We start from the raw sequence: 26,746 nt of genomic DNA on the forward strand, positions 1-26,746 counted from the left end.
CCTGAGGAGCTCGCTCTCCCCACTGTGGCCCCAGGGCCTGAGGAGCTCTGTGCCCCGCTGATTATTGGGGCGGCCTTGGCCCTTGCTTGCCTTTCCTTGTGCACACCCTTGGCTGTGACTGTGGTTGCTGGAGGAGCGGCACTGAAAATGCTCAATCGGGGCAAACTGCAAAGACTAGGGCAGACTATCTCCAAAACTGGTGGTTTATTTTATAATTAGATTTCACCAAGCCAATAATTAAACAGCTTCTGTAATACCTTACTCGTTACCAAGAAGCCAAAATACTGTTCCTGTTAAGCAATCTAGCCTTTGGTTCCCACCCAGACAGCCAAGGTTAAAATAGTGACGGTTATTAAATAATCTTATTCACCATATATAAAGTTCTACCAATCATTGGACACATTGCCCTCCAGGTCAATGAATATTTCAGATCGTACCCAAAAACACGCTTACAACCAATGCTTATTAACTAAATCTAAGATTTATTAATAAAAAATAGAAAAGAGTTACTATGACTAAAGATCATTATACATACAGATATGAATAAAGTTCTTAAGACAGTTTCAATGAGATGTGGTGAGGCTGCTGATTTGTAAAAATCCTTCTGTAATCAATGTTAAGGTTATAGTTCAATAGGCAGCTCATATGGAAGAATTTGAACAAACTCTGCACAAGAATTGCAGGCGTCAACCAGAGTAGACCTGGAGACCTCAGTCTTGTGGCTTTAGACTTCCCCTGTCAAAATTTAAGCAGATTTGAGATAGCAAGAATCAGGCCTGAAACTTCCCTTATAGCTTGAAGCTCAGTGGATAAGACTCTTGGCAGCAAATGATCACAGCAGGCCTTCCTTGGATGAAGAAGTTTTACTATGTGGAGTCACAAATTTCAAAGAGAAATGAAGATATGGCTTTGTTAATTATCCACAAGGAATAGCCCTCTTTCCCATTTTTGTACTCTAATGTGTCCTTAAAGGTTGTTTTCATGTCAGTCAGCCTGTTGGTTGCTTAACCCTTGCTGGCTCAGCATCACAGGTGCAAAAGCGAGACAGACTTAATTATCCAAACAAAAAGGTCTGCTGATGTAACTTAAAGACTGTGTTAAGATCGTGCTTTGATAAACAAGAGAAGTGTAGAACCAGGAATCAATGAACCAAAATTAGTGTGTCAGAAATTAGGCCTAATTGGTGGACAAAATAATGATGGCATGGGCTATTCCAAATACCATTTCCCCTTCTGGGTCCTTAGCTACTGGAGTAAGCTTCAGCATCATGGCTACCCCATCATCTCCTGGGACCCTAGACCTTCAGAGAGGGGGATCCAGATGATACTGCCACCTCTGCCGGCTTCAGCTTAATCCTTACCACCATCTGGGATATGAGACTTTGTTGTCCCCCCATGTGGCCTTTTCCTTCCTCAGCTTACTTCTTCTCTTTCCTATCTCTCTTCATTTTCCTTCTGTCTAATAAGAGTTTGACTTAGTCTGTGACCAGAAAGAGGCAGTTACATGCAATGTCCATAACAGCCCAATGCTAGTACAAGATTGCCAGGTCTCAGAGTGGCTGATAAGACCATGTGCTGGGCTTGCATTTTTCCAGCAGTGAGGCTGCAAGTGAAAAACACCAGAGACAAGCTGCATTTTCTATCTTTACTGTTTTCTGCTCTCCCCTCTTATCTGTGTTTGTCTTTTTTTGCTTTCTAGGAAACAGGAAGGATCAGACTTTAACAATGACAGCTCCAGCCCATCGTAACTAACTTCTCTTTTCCCCAAAAGGACAGTTACCATCTTTAATATCACCCAAGAGACTATCAGAAAGTTTTGTTCTTTCTAAAAGATTGTTTCCAGCTAAAGGGAAAGAGAACATGCGATATGGTTAAAATGAAAGCCTTATTTAATGCTTTACATTTTGAATGCTTTAACCTCCCTCATTTCCCCTTCCTTTTCTATATCTTTAATAAAGGGTTAGAAAGACATTTAATGGTGTGTTTGTCATGATACTAAGCAGGCTGAGGACTCTGTATACCAAACCTGAACCTTGTTTAAAACTGTTTAATGTTGGACAGTGACTGGGTTATGTTAATACCTTAGACTCTTTGTACCCATATAGTCCATCTAAATTAATAAAACACACCCTAAATTTATTGTGCACTAATTTCCCCATGTAGACAAGCCCGATGTCTCTCCCCACTGCTTTTAAACCAAATGCTGCAGCATAAAGCATGTGGGTTACACTAGCACTAAATAACCTACTACTTTCATTTTTCATAAAAAATCTCTGGATCTTCCTGGATTCTTCAGGTGGTAGTTCTCCTCACAGTTATCACCTTTGTTTTTGTTCCTTCCACTACTCTAAATATGGGACCTAAATATGGAGGAAGTTTATAAGGAATTCTGAAATTTATTACAGTTTTATTTAGCTGGAACCTTATTAGAGCAAAAAATATAAATATTTCAATGCAGAATAAAGGCTTTAGTGCTGATGTATTCTTGGCAGCTTTCATGTCCTGTGCAGCATGTTGTGTTGAAACATCAGTTCAGTGAAATTAGTGGTTTAAGGTAACCTTTTTTGTTGGAAATTCTTCAAACAGCAGCCTTATTCACTGCACAACTCTGACTCATTCCCACAGCACCATCCATCCTGTGCACTCAATGTGGCAGGGGTCCTATGGAAAAAGTAGTAGTATGAGATCATTTAATTAAAGTCTGTATCATAATACACAATGCACAAGGAGGTGCAATTTATTTGACTTTGAAAAGCAGCTACTGTGTATCTTAGTGCTCTGGGATAGATATTGCTTCTGAGACACCATAGAGGAGCTTTGGAAGTCTCCTTCTGGGTTGTGACAATAGTACCTGCTTTAAAAACTGTTAAAATGTTTAATCTCAGTAAACTGTGTATTAATAGATGTATGCTACTTACTGACATGAGATAATAATGGTTAACAAAATCATTTGATCATTGCTCAGAGTCATTATGACATGTCATGTCAGTGTGTACTACGGATCCATTAATTTCTAGATCATAGTCACATTATATATCAGTTTTAAAGGACTTATTATGAAAGGGCTTGATAAGAAGCTGTTATTTCTCCATCATTGCTGGTTTCCAAGATACTAGTATTTTTTAATAAACAAAAGCTATCAGTCTCCTTTTTCAATCAGTCAGAGATACCACTGTCCAGTGTTTGTGATATGACATTTGCTTCTGTCATCATGAGCTGAATTGGAATATGTCTCTACAGATCTCATGCACAAGGTGAAGGCTGGTCAGCAGTGGTGCAAGATATAGAAAAGAAAATGTAATGGGGTTTCAGAGAAATGTATTTTAAAAAAGTTTTCCTCTGATTTTATGCTTAGGTACATTTTTATTTTTGCCTGTTCTTTCCTTTGCTTAATTTCCTGTGTATATTGTAGCTGCTGCATCCCATATTAGGCAAGGCTGGAGTGACAGCCTTAATTTTACTTTCTTTGCCTTTGAGTTTAAGTCAGAACTGTAATGTTAATGTACTTTTTTGTACTTAATGTGTTTATATGTATATCATATGTAATTTGATAAAAGAAAGCAATGATGGGATTAACTGGAAGGGAGCGAAAGAGAAATACCAAGAGAGGTAAAGCCTTCTTCAGTTTGGTTGATAAAAGTAACTGTGTAGATGTAATACAGTATAATTAGACTTAAGTCATTTGACTTAGTACTGCATGACATTCCTATTAAAAAAAAATTAGCACTATGCAATTAGAACTGGTTTATTCTGAAAACTTTGAATGAAATTGTTTATGAATTTGGGTCAAATTTGATGCATGGATTTGACTGAAAACATGAGAGATAAAACTTTTCCAATTTAACATTTTTATTTTGACATTTTTTAAAATGCAACATTTTGATGTTGTTTTGAAATTTAACCAGATTTATTTAAAACAAAACACAAAAAAAGGAGTGGAAAAACCACCTGAAAATGAAACAAAGAAAGAAAAAAAAAGTTTCATTTGACCTAAAATGATTTTTTTTGAAAGTTTTGGTTCAACTACTGAGTAAAAATATCAATTGTTTACTCACCTCTTTAGCCAGTTCTTAATCCAAGTAACATGTTGTTTATGGATACTGTATATCTGCTGGACCTCAAAAAGTAGCTGTGAATGGGGAATCACCATTGAATAGGAGTGTTTCCAGTGGGGTTCTGCAGGGATCGGTACTAGGCTTGATGCTATTCAACATTTTCATCAGTGATTTGGAAGAAAAAATAAAATCATTGTTGACATAGTTTGCAGATGACACAAAGATTGGGGAAGGGGTAAAAAGAAGCCACAAAAAAGTGGTAAAGTCACACAAATTATTTGAGGGCTGGAAAAATATCTTAGGCCTTGTCTACACTACCAAGTTTTGTCACCCAAAACTGCTTTTTGTCAACCAAACAGTGCGTGCGTACACACTACGATGCGACTTTTGTTGGGGAAAAATGCCTGGTTTTGGCAACTAAATACATCCACCCCGACCAAGAGACATATCTTTTTCCTCTACATTTTTCTCAACAAAGTGCCAGTGTAGACACCGCTATCGGGGAGGCAGCTTAAAGGGAACTTAGGTCTGTGGTATAAATGGAGCTTTCTGGCCTTAAACTCTGAGGGAGAGTTTGTTGAAGTGACAAACCTGATTTTCAGTCTTCCCTACATCTGAATGTCCTAATCAGGATTGTGTGACAAAATGTGGGGAAAATGTGTGACATTTATGAAATAACTTTTACAATACATGTGAATTGGTGTCTCTGGTCTAGATCCATGTCCACAGAGGACATGAGCCAGTGTTCATGGAAAGACTTCCATTGACTTCAGTGGGCTTTGCATTGGACCCCTAGTCAGTTATTTTAGATTACATATTTTTGAGGAAGGTGTTTGTCAAAGCTCTGGTCAAGCTTCATCAGGCTGCTGTGTTTGGATCTGAGAACATTTAGCTCCCCTTTGGTCTGTGTAATCTCTAGACACTTTGTTTTGTTTATTATTATTAATCATCTATTTGAGTTAACTTATTGCCTAGGAGCCATAGTCATGGATCAGGAAACTGTACAGTGCCTAGCACAATAAACACAAAATGAAAAGACACTCCCTGCCCCCAAAAGCTTATAATCTAAGTATAAGACAAGAGACATCAGATGAATACAGGCAGATGGGGGAGCACCAGGAAACGCTGAGACAGGGTTGGTGAGCATGATTGGCTGTGGTCTCCTGACACCAGCAAATTAACTATTGCCAAGTTTTTTGTAGGCAGCACAACAAAGGAGTATTGTAAGGAGGGATTTGAATTATAACAATTAAGTGGCTTTGTGGATGTTTATGGTAATCTTCTGTGAGGGGCAGCATGAGAGAAAGAATAAAGGGGCTTGTTTGAAAAATTAAAAAGTGGGCAGTGGAGGTTGGCATCATCATGGGCTAATCAGAGGCAGGAGACAACCTGTTAATAGTGAATGAGAGATGACAGGTAGGGTGGGGCATGGCCGTGATGGGCCTGGAAAGTGAAGACAGAGCAGCCTATGTTTGAAGCCACAGAGAAAGGGGAGCCAGTGGAAGGATGCAAAGAAAAGAGTGATGTGGTCAGAGGGATGGGCTTGGAAAATGATTTTTGCAGCAGCATTATGAATGGGGCAAGACTGCATTTGTCAAGCCCAGAGAAAAGAATGTTGCCGTAATCAAGATGATGTGAGCCTAGACACTTTTTAGCTCTGTGAATGAATAGGAAAGGCGATAGTTTAGAGACGTTATGCAGAAAGCATCTGCAAGATTTAGACATAGCCAGATGTGAGGACTTGGAGAGAGGTCGGAGTGGAAGATCATGCCCAGCTTATGGGTCTGCGTGACAGGAGGACTGTAGTGCTATTCACAGTGCTTCAGAAAGGAGGTAGCAGAGAGAACTTGAGGTGGAAGATTAGAAGCTCCGTGTTAGCCATGTTGAGCTTGAGCTGATATCTAGACATCCACAAGGAGGAGATGTCAGAGACAAGGCAAGATTTTAGTTTGGACAGAAGGTGACTGGTCTGGAGAAGAGGTAGATCTGTGAGTTGTCCACTTAGAGATAGTGGTAGAATGTGTGTTTGTAGATGAGATTATCCAGAGAAAGTCACAGTTCAGGGCAATTGCACCTGTATATCCCCGGGTGGTCCAGCATGGGCACTCTCTCTAGGATCCTGGCTTCTCAGTTCAGCTCCCTTTCTAAACTGTGAACTCCCCAGCAAAGTCAGGCTGCCTTAAGAGGCCTGCTTTACTTTTCTACTTAGAGCAGTAACCAGTGTGATTGCCATGGTTAATCTATCACACAGCTCTTTCTAAGCAAGCACATTTAGTCTTAAAATAAAAGCATTACAGAGAAAACATATTCAAAGCAATAAAAGAACCTACAGGCATGCTAATAAGCTTACCAGAGATCCCCCCCTACTCCAACAAGGGCTCTGGCTGGTGAACAGTCCTTCAAACCCCACACAGGGGTTTTCCTGTGGTCGCTAGTTCATCTCCGAACAAGTAACCTCAGTAGGCCAAAGTGCTTCCAGTCCTTACCTAGGGATGGGTCCCTCACCGCCCCTTGGACTAGAAATCGTGTCCATTTGCTGGGCCAAAAACCCAAGGCTCTGAGTCAGTTTTAACTCAGGCTATTTTATCCAAAAATCCTTTATCTGTTGGTCCCTGGGAAATCCATTTTGAACTGGTATATGTGAACTTCTCTCCAGGTTGTGGTACCTCTCTGGGGTGTTACAACTTCAGTGCATTTGCCTAATTACCCCCCACTGTTCTTAGTTCCTGCAGGGCTGTGTCCCCCGCCCCCACGGAACTACATACAGTCCCTCAAGGGTACATAAACATTTGAATTTTGAATACAACTCCTAAAATACTTGAATTAAGTTTAATAAGGTTTGTCCAGGATATTTTCATGTCTGTCACAGAGGTGTAGTGGGAGAAGAGAAGGGGACCATGGACAGAGACCTGTGGAACCCTGACAGAAAGCTGGAGGAGGGATGTGGAGGATCCTTTGAAGGACATGCTGAAGGAGTGATCAAAGAGGTAGGAAGAGAGGACCAAGAGATGACAGAGTCACAGAAGAGAGGACATGGTTTCAAGAAGAGCAGAGTTGACTGTATTGAAGGAAGTTGACAGGTCAAAGGGGATGAGAATGGAGTACTGGGTCTGAGATTTGGTGCCTCAGCTCACTTCCTGTTCATAGTATCAGAGGGGTAGCCGTGTTAGTCTGGTTCTGTAGAAGCAGCAAAGAATCCTGTGGCACCTTATAGACTAACAGACGTTTTGCAGCATGAGCTTTCGTGGGTGAATACCCACTTCTTCGGATGCAAGTAGTGGAAATTTCCAGGGGCAGGTTTATATAGGCAAGCAAGAAGCAAGCTAGAGATAATGAGGTTAGTTCAATCAGGGAGGATGAGGCCCTGTTCTAGCAGTTGAGTGAAAACCAAGGGAGGAGAAACTGGTTCTGTAGTTGGCAAGCCATTCACAGTCTTTATTTAATCCTGAGCTGATGGTGTCAAATTTGCAGATGAAATGGTTTAACCTCCCTGGCCACACAATAGCAGATTTTAAGGTGGCCATCCTGCAGCAAAAAAACTTCAGGACCAGACTTCAAAGAGAAACTGCTGAGCTCCAGTTCATCTGCAAATTTGACACCATCAGCTCAGCATTAAACAAAGACTGTGAATGGCTTGCCAACTACAGAACCAGTTTCTCCTCCCTTGGTTTTCACTCAACTGCTAGAACAGGGCCCCATCCTCCCTGATTGAACTAACCTCGTTATCTCTAGCTTGCTTCTTGCTTGCCTATATAAACCTGCCCCTGGAAATTTCCACTACTTGCATCCGAAGAAGTGGGTATTCACCCACGAAAGCTCATGCTGCAAAACGTCTGTTAGTCTATAAGTTGCCACAGGATTCTTTGCTGCTTCCTGTTCATAGACTCTCTATCTGATATGCCTTTCGGAAATGGATCCTGTGGTTTAGCTGCGCAGGCCCCAAGACTCCCTAGTAGCTTAAGCAAACCCTTCCCAGAGGTCTACCTTGTGAGTATCGTGGCTTATGGTTGAAGCCAAATAAAACAAACTTTGCAGAAGGTTTTCTTAACCAATCTCTCTTTACTTTAGACAGCACAATAGATATACATACCTAGGAAAAACAATAAACACAGTAAGCCATTCCCTGCTTCAGTTTCCTCACCACTCCAGAGTTGTCTTTGGGATTTGGTCAGTGTTTTCTGAGTGCATGATCCTTTGTTTCACTCTTCACTTTTTGCACATCCTTGCTGCCTTCTTGTGGTCTCCTCTCAAAATCTCTAGTGAGAGACCATTCCTTTTATAGACTTCCAGTTCCTCCTGCCAGGTGATCTTCCTGATCAGCCTCAATCCCCTTGTCAGGTTTTCAGTTGTTTTTCAGCCCACCTGGGAGAATGGGTTTGCCCTGGGTGGTAGTCAGCTCTTTATCCAGTGGGGCTTCCATTTGAATGGATGATCATTAAGGTTTAATGACCCTCCATTGTTAACTCTCAGCTAGATGCAAAAATTTCTTGTGACACCACCTGTTGTATTTCACCTCAATATAGAAACTACAGAGTCAAGGTGAAGACACAGAACAGTCTTATAATCCAAATGGTGCTCAGAAAACAAAATGGAGCTTGTAGTTTGATATAGATACATACAAATGTACCTGAGCTATATATCTCATGATCAGCTCAGTCATAGGTATGTCAATTCATGACACTTCAGTAGGTGGTTTTTATCCTGGCTATGCTGATCTCCTTGTTGGGACCTGTAGAAGGCAGGGAAGCATTATCATCCTAGTGGTACAGATGGAGAGGTGAGGCACCGAAATGCTAAATGACTTATCCATAGCACAGTGGGGACCTGAACCTGGGTCTTCTATGTCCCAAGTCAGTGCCTGCACCACTGAGCTAGTCCTTCCTCCCACAGACATACCTTGGCTATAGATTACTTTGTCACAGCACTCTTATTATGTGTACAGGGTGTAATACAGTGCAGTCCCAATTCATATTGGGGTTTCTGAGAGCTGCCGTATACATTACATTTCACTGAACATTGTTGTTATTACAGTAAACACTAACCAAAACTCCCATTTTTGTTCTTTTCCTGCTTTTCTATATTTTGTCTTCAGTATTTGCCTAGCATTGTACAAATATTTCAAACTGCTGTACATTTTTGTCTAACTGCATTCTCCCCTTTCTATAGAGATTTTCCCCTTGTTGTTCTCTTTATTTATCTTATTTTTATTTCTTCTTTCTCCCCCACTGTATTTTTCCCTTTCAGCATTTTACTTTAGCTGTTTTAGTCCCCAAACCTGCAAAGACCTATTGCACATGCTTAACTTTAAGATTATGAGTAGTTCCATCAAACTCAATGTATACGTTTTTGCAGGACTGAGGCTTTAATTATTTCTTTACTTATTTTCTTCCCATTACTCTGTTTCTTCTCTTCTTCATGTATGGTGGCATTGTCTAGACCAGGGTTTAAAGGTATGATATGAGCTTATGATGTGCTAACTAGTATGTTTTAAACATCTAATCTAGATAAAACACAGAGTTTAACACATACTAAAGTGGTTGATTTGAAGAATATTGAGAATCCTACTGTTTATGTTGACCAGTTTAGCATGAGTTAAAAGCAGTGTTAGCTAACATGTGCTAGCATCACACATTAAATCCTAGTCTAAACAAGGCCTCTAACACCATTTCTACACTTTCTTTCTTCCCTGCTGTTCTCTTCCCCAGCCACAGATTGCATCCTCTGCCTTCACCCCACCCCACTATCCCTCTCCAGTCAGATTTTTGCTGACATTCAAGGTGAAATCTTGGTCTTCTGAAGTCAGTAGCAAAACTCCCATTGCCTTCAAGGGGGTCAGAATTTCACCCTGAAGATGCTCAAGCACAGTAAGAAGAAAATGATACAAAACCATGATGATGCTTTTCCTGAGCTAGCAATGTAGCAAAAAGCCACATCAGTGAAGAACTAAATGGAGAGGGAATGCCATTTTATTTTCTAGGTATTAGAAGCTGTTCTAAAGAATGGAGAATAAAATACATTCAAAAACTGCAAAAAAAAAAAAAGATTTTTCTGAAAACATTTGTCTGAAACGTAATCTCATTCTGCAAACAAGAAAATAAAACTCTTTCATAGGAGAGGACTCTTTTCCATTGATGAATTGACCAGATATATTTTAAAAAATGTACCAGAAACCACAAACACATTTTCAAAACTGTCCCAGGACAAGTTAAATTTTTATATGATTTACAAGATTCCTGGGGGGAATACTGCACAGTGCAAGTCGGTGTTCCTTTTGGGATTTAAAGAGGCATTTGTTATACGTGTTTCCATATTTTAAGAAGCAGCTATTATACCATATACTAGTACCAAATGGTTTTGTCCCTAAATGGAAAGTTTTATTGCTTCGTTGATGTCATAGGTCAGGAGGCCAATAGACACCTGTTTGTTGGGCGCTCAGTAAGATCTCAGCCTGTTGACATCTTTTTAGATTTATCCGCACACTGGAAATTATAGATGACAGTCTCTCTGATTTTCTTCTTAGATTCATGGCTTGCAAAGAGCTTTTTCTTAATGAACTGTTAATTCATACCAGTATTCACCTGCAGTATAAAATATAACTCTGCTTCTTTCTAAGACGGTTGGCACGGCACTGCAGTTTCTGATCCTTTTTTCTTTTAAAAAAGAAAAGGTTTTATTTCCTCCTGAGATTTCCATTTTCATTCACGGAATTTCTTAGAAGAATGATATTTTTTTGCAGATTTTATTGTACTTGGTATTTGCACAAATATGTACACCCTACAGACTGAGTAATTCTGTGTATCTGGTTGTATTTTCATATGTATTACATAAATGTACTAAAGATCAACACTGCAGTCTTCCAAAACACATCATGGTGTTCAATATAGTAGTATAGCAATATCCCTGTTCTATTTAGTTGTTTCTCTGGTTGTGATTTAGACTTTCTAGAAACTGCCTGGACACACTGATTTGTAAACTCACAACCTGAGGCAACTTTCTGGTAAAATGTTTTGTATTTAAGATTACTCAAGTGTTTTAAAATATTCTTCATGAATTGCTGTCCTACCCAATGTTGTTGTTGTTTGTTACTTCTTTTGTTTCCCTTTTTGATGCAAACAGTTAGCCAAACTTTGGTGTCATAGAATCATAAAATATCAAGGTTGGAAGGGACCTCAGGAGGTCATCTAGTCCAACCCCGCAGGACCTAATCCCCAACTCCTGCAGGTTGTTTCTGTTAAGAGAAATTGATGATGGAGGCAGATATTTCTCTGGTACAATCCTGTTTATTTTCAAGGAATGTACAAAGTTTTGTTTTCTTGGACACAGGAAATCAAACAGGATTTATTTTCTTTGTTCATAATTCCAAGCCTTTTTCAGTCAGCACTCAAACCCGAAAGCACTCTCTCGGCTTTTTCTCAGATCCATGCTACCAGTGGTTGTTCTGCTGTGTCCTTGGCTTTCTGCTCTTTCAGTGTCTGTTTGTGGTATTTCTTGCTTCTTGCATCTCACACTCAAACATATTGCTCCAATCCAGTCAATCCCCCATCCCTGAGTTTGTTATCAGATCACAGTGGCACCTCCTTGAAATGCATGGCTAACTCCTACTTCAGCCTTTGCAAGTGGCTTTGTTTTGGGGCCGCTACTTTTTCAGCTCTTATTCCATAAGGGAGCTCAGTTGCGTTTTACATTTATCCTGAATGAAAGCAGCTGTTATGCCCACAAGTTTCAATGAAGTTTAACTCAACTGATAGCAATATTATGGTAGCACTCAGAGTTCCCGATCAGAATTGTAGTTTCAGTGTGATGGGTGCTGTCAAAGATATAATGAAAGATCTTGCTGCAAAGATCTTACAAATTAATTACAGTTGAGACTCCATATGTGGACGTGGTACATAACAGAGAGGGACAGGCAATAGAAACAGAAACATAGACAAGCAATGTGCCGAGTCTGTAGATTCCAGATTTGATTTTTTTTCAAAATGCAAATGAAGTAGGTTGTCAATCAAAACCATTATCCAACCTTCACATTCCACTGTTTCTATTTAATAAAAGATAGTTTTTTGATTTTTGCATTCTCAGGATGTTCAGAACAAACATGGTCCAGTTTGTCTCCAATTAAATATGAAATAATTATGGAAAGAAAATTGTGTGTGAGAAAGGACTTAGTTGGGTGGATCTGCTAAGAGATGAATGCTTGGATGTGCATTGGCCTTGATGATCAGAATTTGATTCCGGGCACTGATGGCTAAAATACAAATTGTCAACCCATCAGTAGGAAATCTCAGGATGTCACTCTGCAACATTAGGGCAGCAGGTGTCTGAACAATCCTACGTCAACAAGTTGTTTTTCTAGCAGTTGGGAAATGAATATCAGTGAGGCTGTTACTAAACCTGCAGGAGTATTGCCCCTTATTGCCACTAGTGAAAGTTACTGTGGACACCACTGACGGATAAATAAAAACAGGAGAAGGAAACGGGGAATGGATGTTTGGACAGCAAAGATTAATAGAAATAAGAATGAAACCATAGATAAAAAAGACCATAAGGCCAAAACAGTCCATGGAGATATTACTTGTTTATAGAGGGGTCGGTGGGAATAAGGGGTGTTTATAAATGGGTTCAAGGGGATAATGTGTATTGAAATATGAGTCCAGTGGGATAGGTTTTTGAATACATACTATCTACTGTATATAGCATAATAATCCCAGTATTTCATAAGCTCATAGGAAAGCATTAAATAAAAATAAATTACAAATGTCTGTGGCTTCATTTCAAATCATTTCAGAGAAGGGGGGAAAAAAAACCCTTCACAAAATGTGGAAACCATCTTGTGTTAAACAGCGCCAGAAAAAAATTATAATTGTAAAAAGTAAATGTCAGCTATCGTTATTACAGTGGCTGTGTTGTTTCCAATAACAATTTGGCATTTTATTTAGTCTGTAACAATCTACAATTTAAATTTAAAATAAAGATTTTTCTTTTATTTCCCTCTGAAGTTGTGTGCCAAGCAAAGCAGAGCAGAATGTAACATCTGTTGATGATTAAAACAAGCTTTCCTATGGGCCCCGAATACAAAGTAAACATGGATTTTATCCATAGTCAACAGCATTTACAAATGTAAAGGGAGGAAGCTACTGAGTTTTTGAAGAATGAGCTGCTAGAGAGGAAATATAAGTATGGAACGGCAGATGGCGATAATTAGTTCCATATCATGAAAGGCTTCTATTAAAAAATAAAGAGGGTAGAATCTTGTGCGTTGCTGCTGCTTTATTAAAGCACCCTTTATATGCTACTAGCCCTTCCTTTCTCTTTAATAGTGTTGCCCCCTTCTGACCTGAGTGGCTAGTTAAATTTTGGGGCCCTGGAGATGTTGGGAGTAGAAATTGGAGCTAGGTATTTCTTTGATGCAGTTTGTTTTATTTACAAAGAATGTACAAAGTCCTGTGTCTCTGAATGCAGAAGGAACCCAGAACAAAAAGAGGTTTCAGTGTGGTAGTTGTGTTAGTCTGTATCAGCAAAAAGAACGAGGAGGCACCTTATAGACTAACAAATTCATTTGAGCATAAGAAACAAGAAGCATAACAAAAAGAGCATTTTCTTAGCTTACAGTCTCAATCTTCTTTAGCCAATGGACCCCAAACCTCTCTCTAGCTTGCTTTGCCCAGGGTCATACTACTCACACGGTATATCTACACTGCAATTAAAAACCTGCGACTGGCCTGTGTCAGCTGACGTGGGCTAAGGGGCTGTTTAATTGGGGTGTAGTTGTTTGACTTGGCCTGGAGCCCAGGCTCTAGGACCCTGCAAGGTGGGAGGTCCCAGAGTTTGAGGTGCAGCCTGAGCCCGAATGTCTATACCACGATGAAACAGTCCTGCAAGCCCAAGTCAAATGGCCCAGGCCAGCTGTTAGTATCTAAATGTGGTGTAGACATATCATAGGCTACTGCTAGGTTCTCCTGCTTTTTGCCTCTGCCTCTCTCACTGTTTTTGTCTGTCCTCAGCTAAGTTTCTGTGTGTTCTCTCACCCTCCTCGTCCCTCCTCCCCCCACCTGGTCACAATACCCATGGAACTCCACCTACATGGGGCTAGTTTCTGGACAGACTCTAGTAGGCCCCCTAACTGCTTTTTACAGCCATCTTAAATAAGGGACTTGATCACATATTAGTTTGAATGAGGTTTTAACTCATCCCATAACAAAGATGCACCCAGCTCATATTGATAGTATCACTGGTTACTGAACAAGTGTGAAACATGCTTTTACAATTGATGCTTATGAAAGTACAGGACTGAAAGCAGTGGCTAGAGTCACTCAAAACAGCGAGGTGTTTTGCAAGTTTCTTCCCACCTAGCACTGCAAAGCCATCACAACCAACAGTGCAAAACTTAGGTAGAGGTTGAGCAGGTGGGCCAACTATTAAAGCTCAAGTGTGCATAACCCAGATTTTGAGCTCCAGTTATTAGAGATGAAAGGTTCATGCCTCCCAATCTCCTGTTTTTCTCCATTGTTTGTAATGATGGAACTCTCACGACAGTGCTCTCCTTTCAGTGTTACTAGGCTGCTCTATTGTAACTCCTGAAAAGCTGGGATTTCTGTGTTGCCAGCCAACTATGCTTATCATATGGTATTTGTGTGTGTATGTAACCTTACCCCAGATCCACAGCATCAAAGGATTAGTATTTATGCTGTCTGAAGCCTGGCACTTTCACTTCACAGGGCTTTTCTTAACTTTTGTTTGGTTTTGATCAGTTTGAGGTTTGCATGCTCCTAATTTGCTTTGATTTTCAGCTTTAAATTAATTCAGAATCTCAAAGTGAAAATTAGATTTGCCAAATTTCACCTCACTTCTCACTGAAACCACAACTTTCTTATGATTTTTGAGCTGTAGATTTGCTCAAAGTTTCTGAACCTTTTCACAAATCTGGACTGAGTTTTGAGTTTCTAACAAAAGCAGGCACATGCTCTGTAGTTTGTGTTTTTTCAGCATATTTTTTGGAGCTCGAGCTAATCTAGCCTTTAGAATGATGCATCTACTTTAATTGCCAATAGCAATTTCATCACTTCCATCGCCCTCCATTTTTCTTTCCAATTGGCAGCTGTGACAGCTGAGTCCCTAGTGTCGTCACTGGTGGAGTTGCATGTATAATTCTAGACAAACATACAGAATGCTAAACTCTCTCTCTCTTTCCCGTCTATCACTTTATAATTAACGTAGGTTGTAACAGCTCTTAAAACCTTGTCTGAAACCAAGGCTGAAATCAAGTGCTTTTAATTGGAAATTAAGGAGAGACTTCAAAAATTTTCATTTTTTCAAAAACAAGTAACAAGTCCTTCAGTAGTAATGGTATTTAAATGGTGGATCGCAATACACTGAGTAGTGTAGGATGTAAATATTCTGTGGTTAAGAGGAAACAAATATTCAAGGCTTCTGTTTTCTTTCAGTAAATGAAGCTGTCTGGTAACTTTGCCTAGTCTAGTGAAAACAACATATGTACATTATAACTCTGTCAAGAGATTTCCAATATGTGTAGCGCCCATATGTACCATATATGAAACCTGCCCTAACAGCAAGGGAGGTATTAATCCATTCTTCTTGTTGCAGCATTTCTTATCCTATTGGGCTGCTATTTTCAGAGGTGTTAATGAAGATATTCCTCTATATCTGGACAAATGTTATTACAGTGACAACTACATGATGGTGAACCAGAAATAGGTTATTACTGAGTTAAAAGGAGGCAACACTAATTTTAAATGAAAGAAGGAAAAAATCTACAAAAATCAAAATCAGCTTTTAAAGTGCTGAAAGGGGTAAATTGTGTAAATTTAAAAAACTCCAAACAGCCAAGAATCCAAACTGTTTGGGCTGTAGATTTACTGCAGAGATAGAGGAGACAGCTGACTGTTGGCAGTGGAAAAAGAGAGAGTATTCAGGTGGTGCAATATCTGGAGCTCTTGTAGTTTGGATAAGAAGTGCCTATGACATCACAGCATTGCCAACTCTTGCAATTTTATCTCATCTCATGATATTTGATATTTTACTTAAACACCAGCTCCTAAAGAGAAGTGTTCATATAGAATCATCTGGGTATATGTCAATCAGTTCCCTGCCACTGCAGGGGCCTCAGGCCCTGGTGTGCCTCTGTCTCTCCTATTCTCTGTCTGTGCAGTGCAATAGTTTAATCGCCTGAGGGCTGTTTTACCTTAGTCTAATTCCGATTGTTGGGTTTAGTGTGCAGGTGCTGGGTGCCTGTGATAAACAAGTCAGGCTAGGTGATCTCTTCCGGCCTTAAATTCTGTGACTATGACAGGAATCTCAGTTTTCATTTAAAAAATAAAGGAGGAAGTTTCTAGCCCCCATGGCAGGAGAGACAATCTGGAAAACATCATCAAAGTGCATCCTTGACTCAAAAACAGGCAGGCAAATAAAGAGAAGCCCAAATTTATTATTTTTTTAAAAAATCATGATTTCTAAGCTAATCTTATGATTGTTTGGGGCTGACTCATGATTCTGAATATTTGGGATGCCAATCATGCATCGGGAAGATGAAATCATAGACAGGTATGTGCTGCAGACTGTGGTGTCTACAGACAGACTCAGGCTGGTCCACTGGAGACATGGGAGGGCCTGGCAGGCCCTGGTTCTCCTTCAAGTGCTGTTCCTGTGGGTGCTCCACTTCAGATGTCAGTGCGTCCCGGTGCCATCGATTGGAGATTTTCGGTAGCAGTGTCTGCACAGGTCGTGCATGCGCAGTAGGTGTCTCGTGGTGCTGTTGGTGCCACATCTAGCACATGCATGACCTGAGCCCTGCAGTTCCTTCTCAACCATCCTCGGCTGAAGATGGAGCTCTTGCCAAACTTTAGAAATAATAGTTTAAATAGTTAGTCATATAGAAAGTTGTAGTTAGTGTTAGTTTTTATTAAAAAAAATTACTTTTCCACAGTTTACCATCCCCACACCAGGGTCAGTTAACTGTTAAGATGCCTGGCTCCCCAGGCTTTAAGTGTTGCGACTCCCACTGTGAAGCAGTGCCCCTTTCTGACTCCTTGTGTGTACGATGCCTTGGTGAGCACATATCCCACAAAAAGGTGCCCACTGTAATAGCCTGAAGGTGAAAGCCTGGTGTGACTGGGATCTCCGACTCAGAATGATCCTGTTGGAGAAACCTCTCCAACCAGAGATGGAGCAATGAACTTTCTTTCCGGGCACTTCCCCTTCAGGGACAGGAGACATGCCTTCCTCTAAAAGACCAAGGAAGAGGGCACAGACATCTTCCCAGGGAGCACCGCAGAAACATAGGTGGTCTCCTGCCAGGTTGCTACCCCCGGTGCTGACACATGCTCGGATGAGCACCTGTGATGCTCCAGGCACCTCCGGCACTGCAGAGTTCAGAGTGAAGGAGACTGAGTTGAGGCAGAAATGGAGACATGCCTCCTCCACGGCACCAAACTTGCCTGTAAGGGACTCGATACCAAGCATCTCCTAAGGCAGCATGCTGCCGCCCCGGCACTGACATCACAGTCGGCACCGGTAGAGAAAGCTAAGTCGGCACTGACTGCAGCAACTGAACTGCCATTACATCTGACAGCACCAGTGTCGGCACCCACGAGAGCACCCCAATCAGCACCGGCGGTACTGACATCAGAAATGCCACTGAACCTGCTGCAACAGAGAGACTTAGCTATCTCATCAGCACTGCAGTCCCCCCTGCTTGGTATCAAGAGCTATCCCAAACATTACAGCGGGGATTCCCATACTTTTCAAGACTTTTTTACATTCATCCAGTGAAGATGATGATGATGTGCAGGTACCATGCACTTTCTCACCGCACCACTCATCACCAAAAGACCAGATGAACCAACCATTTGCCAGAAGCTGGGAATGGACAATAGGGGATGGATCACTTGATGTTTACCTGTTCTGTTCATTCCCTCTGGGGCACCTGGCATTGGCCACTGTCGGAAGACAGGATACTGAGCTAGATGGACCTTTGGTAGGACCACTGTGGATGTACCCACTGATGGCCTTCCCAATGCAATGGGAACATTGGGAACCCTGGGCAGCCTACAGAGGCCCTTACTCTAGGCCACCCATGGCTCACAGTCGTGAGCTGAGATCTCAGCCCACAGACAAATAGGCTTATGACATCGGGGAGAATGCAGAGATGGGCACGGATCAGGAAGCTACTTCTTTTGCACACAACTCTTCCTCCTCCCCTGGATGAAGTAATTATGCCACTGCTGCCTACCTCGGCAGATGACTTCAAACAGTTCCAGGAACTGTATAAGAGAGTCGCCCAGAGCCAGGACATCCCACTGGTGGAGGTTTAGACAAATCAGCACAAACTGGTATTAATTCTGCAACCTTCCTCCACTTCCAGGATCACTCTGTCCACTAACAATGCAATTCTGGAACCAGCAGAGACAGTATGGCAGACACTGGTCTCAATACTGCTGACATGTAAAAGGGCGGATAGGAAGTATTACGTCCCCGCCAAAAGGGTAGACTTCCTCTTCTCCCACCCTCCCAATTCCTTGGTGGCCACCGCCACCAATCAACATGGCAAACAACAACAGTTTAGATCGACCCCTCAAGATAAGGAACACAAGAGGCTTGACCTCTTTGGATGAAAAGTTTACTCTTCGGTGACATTACAATTCAGAGTCACCAATTATTCTGCACTGTTAGCAAAATATAATTATAATTACAATGGGAAATTGAACTCTTTCAGAGAGAAGCTTCCAGAGGAGAAACAATCACATTTCAAGGCCATTCTAAATGGGGGACAACTTGTTGCTAAAAAAAGCCCTCCAAGCATCTTTGGATGTCGTGGACACAGCAGCCAGAACCATGTCCATAGTGATGCACCAGGCATCCTGGTTGCAATCCTCGGGCATTTCTAAAGAACTCCAAACCAAGGTCAAAGACTTACCTTTTGACCAAGAGAAGTTGTTCTCTACCAAGACAGATGGAGTGCTCCACTCAATGAAAGACTCTTGAGCCACTCTGTGCATTCTGGGTATCTATACCCCACCTGAGAAGAGAAGGTGGTACCAGCCTTATCAGAGGTCCAGAGACCTCTCTTCTGACAGCAGCATAGACCATATGAGAACCAAAGACAACATCAACATTCACAGCAATGGAGAACACCTCAGTCTCAACCATTGAGTTCTCAATCAGCTCCGCCCAAGCCACAATTTTGAAGTTTTGGTCAAGGGTCTGGACAACCTACTTCACCAGGCAGTGCTTACATCCAATCCATCCCCAAGCTTTGGTCACCACTTATTGGTCATCAATCTACTAGAGCTACGCGTAGTCCACAATGCCTGAAGACACTTCCTACCTCACATAAAGAATGAATTGATTCAAATAATGACCGACAACATTGCCTGCACGTTTTATATCAATTGACCAGGGAGCACTCAATCTCACTTTGCTATGCACTGAAGCCATGAAACTGTGGAATTGGTGCATACACCATAACATAAACATTTTGGCTTCATACCACGAATAGGAAATGAATGGGAGAGTCCTGTTATCTATATTCCGCTGGTGGGGCACTCCCCTCATCAACTTGTTTGAATCCCCAATGACCCACATATGCATAATGTTCTGTTGGAGAGCAGGAATGGGACCATGGTTACTGGGGGACGTCTTTCTCATCACATGTGATGCACAACTCATGTACGCTTTCCCACCGATTCCACTGACATCACGCATGATACACAAGATACGAACAGATAAGGCCAAGGTTATCCTCATAGTCCTGACATCTCCCAGACAAGCATGGTACCCTTACCTGATGTGCATGGTGATATGCGCCCCTCGAGCTCTCCCTTGTCATCCAGACCTGCTGTCTCAGAACACTGGTCGCACTCTTCACCCGAATCTGGAGAAACTCAGCCTATAAGTGTGGCTCCTGCAAGATTCCATCATGGCAAACCAGCCTGCTCGGAACAAGTTAAACATTTATTATTAAACCTTCAAAAATGGAAGAGATTCTCCTCCTGGTGTTAAGAAAAACACTTGAAGGCCTCCACAACACCACTATAATTAGTGTTGGAATACCTACTGGAGCTGAAATGTTCAGGTTTAGCAACGAGCTTGATCAAAGTCCATCTTGTGGCCATTACTGTGTTTCATCATGAGATTGATGGGACCTTGATCTTTGCACACCCAATTTCTAAACGCTTTCTCGTGGATCTCCAGAACATTTACCCAGAAGTTTGCCAACCTACCCAGCCCTGGGACCTCAATCTGGTGTTGAAATGCCTCACCAGATTGCCATTTGAACCCTTAGCCACCTGCTCCCTGCCACATTTATCCGTGAAAGTGGACTTTCTGGTCACTATTACTTCCGCCAGATGGGTGAGTGAGATGAAGTGCTCATGGCCGATTCTCCCTACCCAATATTTTTCAAAGACAAAGTCAAGCTACGTCCACACCCAAAATTCCTACTGAAGGTAACATCAGGCTTTCATATAAATCAACCAGTCCATCTGCCCACGTTCTATCCCAAGCCTCACGGGACTCCAACAGAAGCTGTCTTGCATACATTGGACATTAGGCATGCATTAACGTTTTTACCTGGACAAGACCAAACCTTTCCATAAATCTCCTAGACTTTTCATTTCTACTACTGACATTCAAAAGGCTGCGTAATATCCAGTCAGACTGTCGAAATGGATTTCCACATGCATTCAACAGTGCTATCATACTCAGAACACAGACCCTCCTGCGCACATCAGAGCACGTTCTACACAATCAGTTTCAACCTTCTGTTTCTGCCCCACCATCCTCATGAACATGCTACAGTTCTGTGGTGATCTGGAAGCTACTTTTGTCGTTTCCGACTCAAGGAATATTTTCAACACACCACTGAACAGTACACTGACCCACAGGAACTCTCCTACCAACACTACAAAAAGAAGAACTCGGTGTGGACTCCTCCTGACGGTCTAAATGAAAGACTGGACCTCTACATAGAGTGCTTCCACAGAGGTGCACAGGCTGAAATTGTGAACAAACAGCATCACTTGCCCCATAACCTCAACCATACAGAACGCAATGCTATCCACAGCCTCAGAAACAACTCTGACATTATAATCAAAGGGGCTGACAAAGGAGGTGCTGTAGTCATAATGAGCAAGTCAGATTATAAACAGGAGGCTGCCAGGCAACTCTCCAACACCACATTCTACAGGCCACTATCCTCTGATCCCACTGAGGAGTACCAAAAGAAACTATACGATCTGTTCAAGAAACTCCTGGCTACAGCACGGGAACAAATCTATATGGACACACCCCCAGAGCCCCAACCAAGGGTATTCTATCTGGTACCCAAGATCCATAAACCTGGAAACCCTGGACATCCCATCATCTCAGGTATTGGCACTCTTACAGCAGGATTATCTGGCTATTTGGACTCTTTCCTCAGACCCTACGCTACCAGCACTCCCAGCTATTTTCGACACACTAACTGATTTCCTGAGGAAACTACAATGCATTGGTGATCTTCCTGAAAACACCATCCTGGCCACCATGGATGTAGAAGCGATTTACACCAATATTCCATATGAGGATGGACTACAAGCTGTCAGGAACAGTATCCCTGATGAAGCCACAGCATGCCTGGTGGCTGAGCTTTGTGACTTTGTCCTAACCCACAACCATTTCAGATTTGGGGACAACTTATACCTTCAAGTCAGTGGCACTGCTATGGGTACCCGCATGGCCCCATAGTATGCCAATATTTTTATGGCTGGCTTAGAACAACGCTTGTCCCCTAGCGCCCCTCCTCTACTTGCGCTACATTGATGACATCTTCATCATATGGACCCATAGAAAGGAGGCCCTTGAAGAATTCCACCTGGATTTCAACAATTTCCACCCCACCATCAACCTCAGCCTGGATCAGTCCACACAAGAGATCCACTTCCTGGACACTACAGTGCTAATAAGCAATGGTCACATAAACACCACCCTATACCGGAAACCTACTGACCACTATACTTACCTACATGCCTCCAGCTTCCATCCAGGACACATCACATGATCCATTGTCTACAGCCAAGCCCTAAGAAACAACCAAATTTGCTCCAATCCCTCAGACAGAGACAAACACCTACAAGATCTTTATCAAGCATTCTTAAAACTACAATACCCACCTTGGGGAAGTGAGGAAACAGATTGACAGAGCGAGACGGGTACCCAGAAATCACCTATTACAGGACAGGCCCAACAAGGAAAATAACAGAACACCACTGGCCATCGCGTACAGCCTCCAGCTAAAACCTCTCCAGTGCATTATCAGTGATCTACAACCTATCCTGGAAAACGATTCCTCACTCTCACAGACCTTGGGAGGCAGGCCAGTCCTCACCTACAGACAACCCCCCAACCTGAAGCAAATACTCACCAGCAACTACACACCACACCACAGAAACACCAACCCAGGAACCAATCCCTGTAGCAAACCTCGTTGCCTACTTTGTTCCCATATCTACTCTAGTGACACCATCAGAGGACCCAAACACATCAGCCACACCATCAAGGGCTCATTCACCTGCACGTCTACTAATGTTATATATGCCATCATGTGCCAGCAATGCCCCTCTGCCATGTACATTGGCCAAACCGGACAGTCCCTACGTAAAAGAATAAATGGACACAAATCAGACATCAGGAATGGTAACATACAAAAGCCAGTAGGTGAACACTTCAATCTCCCTGGACATTCTATAACAGATTTAAAAGTAGCCATACTTGAATAAAAAAACTTCAGAAACAGACTTCAAAGAGAAAAAGCAGAACTAAAATTCATTTGCAAATTTAACACCATTAATTTGGGCTTGAATAGGGAGTGGCTGGCTCATTACAAAAGCAGCTTTTGCCTCTGTTGGAATTGACACCTCCTCATCTATTATTGGGAGTGGACTACATCCACCCTGATCGAATTGGCCCTGTCAACACTGGTTCTCCACTTGTTAGGTAACTCCCTTCTCTTCATGTGTCATTATATAATGCCTGCATCTGTAATTTTCACTCCATGCATCTGAAGAAGTGAGGTTTTTTTTACCCACGAAATCTTATGCCCAAATAAATCTGTTAGTCTTTAAGTTACTACCGGACTCCTTGTAGTTTCAACCTTGATAGCGTTCCTACACAATGTTCCAATATTACAGATTTGTAGGGCGGCTACTTGGGCCTCTGTCCACACTTTTACTGAGCACTATGCAATCACTCAAGACTCCAGGCCTGAAACCATAGTTGACCTAACGGTACTTATGTCTATGTCTCAAATGAACCCAAAGTCCCTCCTGCCTTCTGTGGGGCACTGCTCTACAGTCACCTGAAGTGGAGCATCCACATGGACAGCACTTGAAGAAGAAGAGAAGGTTACTCACCTTGTGCAGTAACTGAGGTTCTTTGAGATGTGTGTCCCTGTGGGTGCTCCATTACCTCCCCTCCTCCCCTCTACTTTGGATTTCGCAGTTAGGACTCCACGGTAGGGAAGGAACTGGTGGGCTCAGGTCGTGCGCGTACTAGATATGGCACCAACAGCACCGTAAGGTGCCTGCTGTGCATGCATGATCCTCATGGACATTGCTACCGTAAATCTCCAACAGATGGTGCCAGGATGCACCGACACCTGAAGTGCCTGAAGTGGAGCAGCCACAGGGACACACATCTCAAAGAACCTCAGTTACTGCAGAAGATGAGTATGGAATTCTCAGTGCGGGTTGTCCTCCCTGCTGCCTGTTGCTGCTGTTATGCTCTTCCAAGGAAGTCGGGAGCTGGCAAGCCCTGGTCTCTCTCCTGCTGCTGACCACTGCTCTTTCCTTTGTAAGAAAACTGCCCATTACCCTCTTCCACTTCAGCAGTGACTCTTTCACTTTGTCAAATTCCATGCTTGAGTGTACAGAATCACTTGTAATTGTGCCTGGCCAGTTTGCAGCCATGCTTCATTGTTAAGATTTCACTAAAGAAAACACTACTACTGTATGCATCATACTGTACAGCACTCCCCCAAAGCAGTCTATGTATATGACAGCTAAATTATTTCCAAATAGATTATTGACATTTTAGCCAAGATAATGAAAGTGCAGTGTTTCAAACAACTTTATTTTTATTACCTTTTAGCAATATTGACTAGAAAACTCTTTCTCTTAAGAAAGCTTTTAATCTTTTCTTTTTCTCCCCTTCAGGGAAGGGCAGAAGTGGTAGTGGCACTGAAATGGTACATCTTCAAGGACCACTGCCTGACTGCCATCCCAGTGTTCCCCTGCTTTACATTATGTAACTTTTTTGAGGCCCAGCCATGCCGCTGAATTCTTCCAACAGATTGTCTTACTACATTTGCTGGCCTTGGAAGTGATACTCTGACAACCCGCACTGAGAATTCCATGCTAGGAAGAGTTGACAGGGCATTCGGCATGAGGCAGAAGGATAGCAGGATAGCTTTCTGCCTTCCAAGAGTGAAGACAAAGGACATAATTGCTAGAATAAATAAGATTCTAAGGATGGTAGGAGAGACTCTTTTGGCAGTGGTCTACATTGGCAGAAAGACTTCAGGAATCCAGGAACAAAACTGCAGGAGAGGAATATCTATCCTGTCTTTTTGGATATCTTTTCTGCTCCTCAAGTGAGAGAAGAAAGAAGGGAGAATATTTTGAAGGTGAACAGTTGGTTAAGTAGATGGTATTCGGGGGGCAAGGTTTGGGTTTTGTGGAACATTGGCACAACTACTATGGAAAGACGGTGTTGTATGGTTCTGACAACTTTCATGTAGGTAGTAGGGGTACTCATTTCCTCGGTGATAGATTAGCTAGTGTTCAGGAGGGTTTTAAACTACCCAGGAAGGGTGAGGATGATGACAGGGCACTCATAGGACTAACACCAGAATATGTAAACTAGCCTTATGACATCATGCATATAACAAATGTAAATAGTATGGCACATATAAGGAACACATTTTTAATTCTCTATATAATAATGGTAGGAGGTTTGGTAATAAACAAGAGGAACAGAAGATGCTTATGTATGAGCAGAAATATATGTTTGGTATTACTGAAACTTTGTGGAGTGGATCTTATGACTGGAACACTAAAATTGATATAACATGTTTCATAAGGATAGAATGGGCAAAAAGGGATGGGGAGTGGTACTTTACATCAAGACACCATTACCAGTGACAGAGTAAGACAGTTCAGAATTACAGGACCTCAAGTACGTATGGATTAAAGTTCTAACTGGTTAAAACTAAAGATGCAATACTGGTGGGCATCTATTATAGACCACCTAATCTCAGTATAGAATGGAACAAACTTCTCTTTAAGCACCTGGCTGTAATGTTTAGGAAGAAAGATTGTGTTCTCATGAGTAATGTCAACTTGGGAGACATCCGTTGCATATCTCATGCAGCTGGGTGGGAGGAAATCTTCCTTAGGGTTTCTAAAAATAATAGATGATAACTTATTAATGTCAGGCCCCAGATTCTAGGCAATCAGGCCTGATATTTAGAGCTGGCCCTAGATTTGGGACCAGGCTGAGGGCAGTGCTGAAGCCAGGGACAGACTGAGTCAGAACCAAGGTCAGAGTTTGTAGACAAGGCAAATCAGGATCAAAGTCAGAATCTGAATGCAGGCCAAAGGTCTCGGAGTCAAGAGGTGATTGCTGGCTGGAGCAAAGTCAGAGCAGGGAACAGACAAGGCTGAAGCAGAATGGAACAAGGCAGGGCAAGGGCAGAAACAGAAATCTGGCAGAGGGAGAAGCTGGCTAAGACCTAGAGCAGGCTAAAAGGCACCCTGCTTTGGGAGGAGAGCTGGGGACTCCTGGCTTAAGGAAGAAGGCAGTAACTTCCTGAGTTACCCAGGCCCCAGGGAAGCAGTATTGGGGCCCAGTGTCTCCTAAGAGGAAAGAGAACCGTGAGTTGAGCCCAGGAGGGGCAAAAGACTTCTTATGTGTATTCACCTAGGAATGTTGTTGAAAGGAGTGTTTATTTTGGGGATTCTGAGTTCCCCTGGAAGTGGATTGAACTTTTAAGTGACCTGTCCAGCGGGCCAGGCCGTGGAAGACTAGGCAGAGGTGGCCCGGGGAGGTGGTGACCAAGTGGAAGGCCCAGCAACCTGCACACCCAGCCACCAGGGGCTGCCAGCTGGTGAGTTGCTTCTGGGCTTTTGAGACTCTCTTGACAGAGGTCCACAGAAACGATTCAGGGCCTGGGGCTGGAAAACAAGCCATACGGTGTGAGGCTTTAAAGAGCCCAATTTACTCAGCTTGTCAAAGAGAAGGCTGACAGGTGACTTGATCCCTATGTACAGGCACCTTTATGTGGAAAAGACATCCAGTGGTAGATGGTCTTTTTGGCTGTGCCCATGAAGGCATAACGAGAATCAATGGCTGTAAGTTAGATACATTTAATCTTGAAATAAAATACAGTTTCCTAGCTGTGAGAACCATTACACATTGGAACAGCATACCAGGGTTTTGGTGGGCCGTAGAACAGGGTTGCCTGCACTGCCCTCAGTAAGCTTGTAGCGCTGCACTAAGATGACTATAGTCAAATCTCCTGCTTCAGCAGAAGTCAGGAAGAAATGTTTTTCTCCAGTGCACAACTGGCCAGATGTACTTTGGGGGAGGGGTTATTTAGACTTACTCTGAAGCATCTGAGATTGGCCACAGCTGGAGACAGGACAC

General features: G+C 42.3%; 1 protein-coding gene and 2 long non-coding RNA genes across 3 annotated transcripts in view; 1 reads left to right on the forward strand and 2 right to left on the reverse strand.

Annotated features, from left to right (window-relative positions):
• Positions 1–26,746, forward strand: part of ZFHX3 (zinc finger homeobox 3) — a 1,205,541-nt gene that overhangs the window by 81,544 nt on the left and 1,097,251 nt on the right. The window lies entirely within an intron of this gene.
• LOC120384488 lies at positions 571–8,345 on the reverse strand. Its single transcript, XR_005588907.1, has 3 exons — positions 8,145–8,345; positions 4,055–4,202; positions 571–2,660 (listed from the first exon to the last, which is right to left on the reverse strand). It is a non-coding gene; the product is annotated as an uncharacterized LOC120384488 (long non-coding RNA).
• LOC120384493 lies at positions 16,550–19,963 on the reverse strand. Its single transcript, XR_005588915.1, has 3 exons — positions 19,848–19,963; positions 18,981–19,082; positions 16,550–16,905 (listed from the first exon to the last, which is right to left on the reverse strand). It is a non-coding gene; the product is annotated as an uncharacterized LOC120384493 (long non-coding RNA).

Source organism: Mauremys reevesii, linkage group 16 (assembly GCF_016161935.1).
Source record: "Mauremys reevesii isolate NIE-2019 linkage group 16, ASM1616193v1, whole genome shotgun sequence".
NCBI classification, from domain to species: Eukaryota; Metazoa; Chordata; order Testudines; family Geoemydidae; genus Mauremys; species Mauremys reevesii.